Consider the following 5,291-nt stretch of genomic DNA (forward strand, 5'->3'; position numbering starts at 1 on the left):
CTCTTGTCTTTTGAATACACATAGGGAAATTGGGGAGTGAGATAGTGATACATGTACCTGGAATTTATTAATGTGTTACAGTGTCTATTTAATAAGTAAGAATAATTTTAACCAGAGGTAAATGATTTTGTTTTCTGTGTGGGCTATTGTGAACATAAATAAAGGAGATAAACTTAGTAAATCGTTCAAAAGTGTAATCTTACTTCCAAATAAAAACCAAAATCTCGTATATATTTTGAATTTCTAACTCTTGAAAAGGATACATATAGAAAAATATCTAAATTTGCCACAGGAATATGAACATGAAAAATGCGGATTTTTAAATAGGCTGAAGTAAGAAAATACGGCAGTTTTATACTTTTTGAAGGTCATCACATCCTTATCAACAATGGGAAATCGCTTTAAAGTGTCCGATCTATAAATAGGTAAATTTCGATACCTGGTGACCCGTTGTGGCTGCTGAACAAGAATTAGTAAATAAGATGGCCTTAAATAATATGCATGAATCACTACAGTCATGGTTTTAGAGTGAAATGACCATTCTAATATGGTTTTCTATGTTAAAACACTATTAGGCTAGAATGACGTCACGTTAACGCGCGGTGACGTCAATGTTTTGGTTGCGACCAAGAAAGAGCGCTACTATATTTTATCTATTGTTTTAGATTAAGGGCATATTAGAATCGAAATAATTTATAGCAAAACCGTGTTTCAACACTATTTATACACTCGGGCAGTAATACGTCGTATAAATAATTTCACTCGGGCTGCGCCCTCTAGAAATTATTACGCCCGACGTATAATCGCTCATCGTGCATAAATAGTGTTAAAACTCTTTTGCTATAAATCATTTTTAATACGATGTAATAACTGGATTTCTGTTGAAGTATCATTGAAAACTATAAAATGAAAAAATAAAAATTCTATAACATATTTTTTGTGACGTAATTACTGACGAGATATGAAAACACTGAATATATTTTTACTACAAAAAGGCATCACCTTGAAATGTTAAACAAATACGTATCTCGATACTCTATACCCATTGTGTTCAAAATTAATCAGCACAACAAACCGTAAAATTAACACAATGGGTATAGAGAATCGAGATGTGTATGTGTTGAACATTTCAAGGTGATTCTTTTTGTTGTAAAAATATATTCAGGCATATATTTGTTGCATTTTCATATTTCGTCAGTGCATTTTCTTTTTCAGTAGACAATACACTTTCAAATGATAGTTAGGGTTTATTTTCAATACGTTATGGAATTGTCACATAATTGCAATTTATCAGTAGATATTGGTAATTATCAAAGGGTATCAATGAAGGGTATGTTACCTTGACACTGCTGGACCTCAGCTTTCATTATGGTGCTTTTTCATATTGGTCTTTAAATTGCTTAAGTCAGAGCTAAACTTGCATAGGATTAACATTGCATGTTTAACGAGAGCCTATTATTGATATTTACTTGACCTAACAATGCGCTTCTCTTTTAACAGAAACAATGGATGACTTTTTACTTGGTTTGAAGTTGACAAAAAAAGAAAGGAAGGATACCATCACTGTTTCCTGGAAGCAAAGAAGTTTTCTTGGTATTGGAGGGGACCGGACTCAAATCTACGAACTATATGAATATGAAACAACTGGTGGACGCATTCTTCCCATATACATACAAACTGATTTTGAAAAACCTGACATAATTTTCTGCGATTGGCGTATACAATACGGGATGAACAACGGGGTACTTTTTCTGGTTTATCACAACAAGGAACAGAAACCATATCAACATCGCTTTGTTTCCAGTCAGATGCAAAAGTCAACAAATCCACTAAACATATTGGCAAACGAGCTTGATCTGGCGTGGGCTGATGGAGACTATCTCCATGATATATAAACAACAGTTTTGTGTGTTCTGATACTCTGTGGCTTTGAGCTTTATCTATAATGACATTATGTCTAGAAACGGTAACTTCGAATATATAAAAAATGAACTTTCCTCCCTGGTTCTGTTAAGAAAGCGTTATCTGTTTGTTTAAGCTTACACAATAACCCATCACTTAAATGAGATGTTGAAATACGACTAGTGCTGGTGTCTTTGGCTGGTTATGATACAACTAAATACATTTTCTCATTGAAATAAAAAAAAAAATGTAAGAAAACTAGATCAATAAATAATGCAACTGCTTTAATACCTTTGGAACTATTACAGAATGTATTAAGTTACTTGTACTGTTTCTAAAGGAAGGCATTCCGCAGGTCTGGATAAAATTCACGGCTTCTTATGACGTTTTTGCTTAACTCTTACACTAGGCCTGCGGCATCGATTTTCTCATATTCTCACATTTGCCAGGATTCACCAAAATTGCATTATTTATTATTATTTTCTGATAACAAAATATCTTCATATGTTTTTCACTGTCCATTTATAAAATATAAAATTGTCACTTCTGGAAAAGAATCCGTTGCTATGTGAGAATTATTTTAAGGACATTGTTATGTGACAGCGCACTTTTATCATAAATGTAAAGAAATAGTTTTACGATAAAAATATAGCAAAATGTCTTAAACATAGTTCTATTTATTTTAGAGTTGAACAATATACAATGGCCGTCGTTATTTGGGCAATAAATGAAGAAAATTCAAAAATATTGGTATATAAACTTTACAGCAATTCTCAGATTATGCCTGTCGTCGTTTAGCTACACGTACGTATACGCTGGAATGCTTACTAGTAAATGTTTTCAAATTGAGATGAGTTTCATTCATCACTTCGAGTTTTATTGTATAACTGTGAATATTATGCGTTCTGTTTTTGTTTGTTTACGTTTCGCCTAACATGTGCACAAGGCCGTGACGTCTAGACCGGAAGTTCATGAGGGAAGTTCATCCAAGTTGTTTTTTTTTCTTTCACGTTGATGAAAGCATCAAATATGTGGAGTGTCTCTGCGATATGAAATATTAAGATAATGTGGCTGGTGGGAGATAAACTACCACTTGTTCAATTTGCAGTTTGCGAACTGCGCATTTTATGTTGAGATAAGTGCGATTAAAATGCATATGTGCATTTTCTCCTTCATGACCATGGTTCTTGTAGTATACCTAGGGAAAAGGTATAACATCTACAGTCGCTTTTCTCTTTCTGGTTTGGTGCGAATGGGTACCCATTCAAGCTGACGAAAAAAGATTGAAAAAAAAATGACATTGAGTAAAATATTTATGTGTGTTTGTATTGGGTTTAGCTCTGTTTTTCAACAGTATTTCAGTTATGTAACGGCGGGCAGTTAACCTAATCAGAAATTTTAACAGCTTACAAAATATATTGACATTTTAACATTATCTATTATATGAAATGGTAGGTATTCTGGACACATTCGCGCCATCTTTCTCAATATATTTGTACGTATAACCAAAAAATTGCTTTAAATAGTATTAAACAATTAATTATGGAACTTTTAATATTTAGACTAAGATTCACATGATATAATGATCATCGAGATATATTTAACTTAATTGTTATTAATAAATTAACTATAATTGTTATACTCGTACTCGAATAAGGGTCATTTTTTTTTATAAACGGTTGCCGTTTTATTACATTGGTACTATTCAAGTGGCTATTTCTGTTTTGTTTCTTATTTCCGAAAATGTCCTGTTTATTTTTCAGTACGCTCCTCTTTCATTTGTATTGCATATTTCTCATTAAATTCAAGCAAGGTGGCTTGAATGTAAGTGACAGGAATTTTAAAGGGAATAGGAAACCTTTCTGATTTAACTAAAGGTGCACAATTCTTACCATTTTGTAAATGGCAGTAATATACTTAGTCGAATACTACTATATAACACCATGTTGTTGAAGTCACTTTATTTTGGAATATAAGATCTTAGTATAATAAACTTATTTTCTAGCATAGATTGAAATCATGTTACATAAAGCATATTCAGTATAAATTCGAATAGCTACACGACGACTGCGTTATGTCTAAATATTTGGACACCTCATCTTGTAAAGACAGAATCCATTCTGTATCTGACCTTGCGGACGTCATTTTATATGTGCCAAATCTGATTGCGCACGCATTTTACGGATCCCTAAATTGAGTAATATCAATAGCTTCACTGAAACACCAATACCTTACACATGTAAAAAGGACGGAGAATGAGAAGGAAGTGGTTACAGAGTTGTGTTAATTTATTTATAATAATTTCCCCATATCAAATGCGAAGTCTCTCTAAATTAAAAGTTTAGTATTTGTGTGATCATTGCTCATTTCATCAAATTTCAAATTTTATTCTACGAACAGCGGATATTCGATATAACGGTATCAAGACATAAACGAAGCTACTCAAATTGTTAATGTATTATGTTTTGTAAATGGCCAAAGGCAATTTTATATTGCTGAATTTTGCCAATAAACTTGAAACCTGAAACTTGTTAATGACTATGAAAATAACTTTTCTTCAAACAGTGACATTTAAATTAATGAAAGAAGCCGAGAAAGTGAAAATTATCAAGTTAGTTAGTTCTGTATTGTCATCGGTACTCTTAAGCTTTAATTAGTAATTTATCTATATTTACAATAGAAAATATGTGGAGAATGAACATTAAGAGATTGTATTTTTTATCAATCGACAATAAATGGCTAAAGATTAAATTAAAGAAGTATATTGATGAATTAATTTTGAAGTTATAAACATTCACACAGATTATTATCTTGGATGTTAATGTAGATAAGCAGAAAAATATATGATGTTTTATATTCGTTACATATTTAACTTTAGACAACTCATTCTGACAGATGCTGGTTGTTTATTGCATGATACAGCTATAATATCATTTTAGCACTATTCAGGTTATGTTATAAGAGCATTTCAGATGTATTCTCTCTGGTCAAATTGTTACTGATCGAGATTGAACTCGCAACATTTTGATTGGCTCACATGCTGATGATGTTGTTATTTTTCTGATCGCCCTTCGTCGGTCCGTTCACAATTTCTTGTGAACACGATAGAGACCACAGTTTGCAATCAATTTTGATCAATCTTGCACACAACTTGTATTGGCATAATATCTCGATTTCTTTCGAAAACTGGTCAGATCCCTTTATGGGTTCCAGAGTTATGGCCCCTTAAAGGGCCAAAATTTACCATTTTTGGCTTATGAACACGATAGAGACCATATTTTGCAATCAACTTTAATGAAACTTGCATACAACTTGTATTGGTATAATATCTCGGTTCTTTTCAAAAACTGGCCAGATCCCATCATGGGTTAGAGAGTTATGGCCCCTTA

At 32.4% G+C, this 5,291-nt stretch overlaps 1 long non-coding RNA gene across 1 annotated transcript; it reads left to right on the plus strand.

Moving 5' to 3' along the window:
• Positions 1 to 4,666, plus strand: LOC123561500 (uncharacterized). The gene is made up of 2 exons (XR_006688431.2): positions 1 to 117; positions 1,501 to 4,666. It is a non-coding gene; the product is annotated as an uncharacterized LOC123561500 (long non-coding RNA).
• The last annotated feature ends 625 nt before the right edge of the window (positions 4,667 to 5,291 follow it).

The sequence above is a fragment of the Mercenaria mercenaria genome, chromosome 10, assembly GCF_021730395.1.
Source record: "Mercenaria mercenaria strain notata chromosome 10, MADL_Memer_1, whole genome shotgun sequence".
Taxonomy (NCBI): Eukaryota; Metazoa; Mollusca; class Bivalvia; order Venerida; family Veneridae; genus Mercenaria; species Mercenaria mercenaria.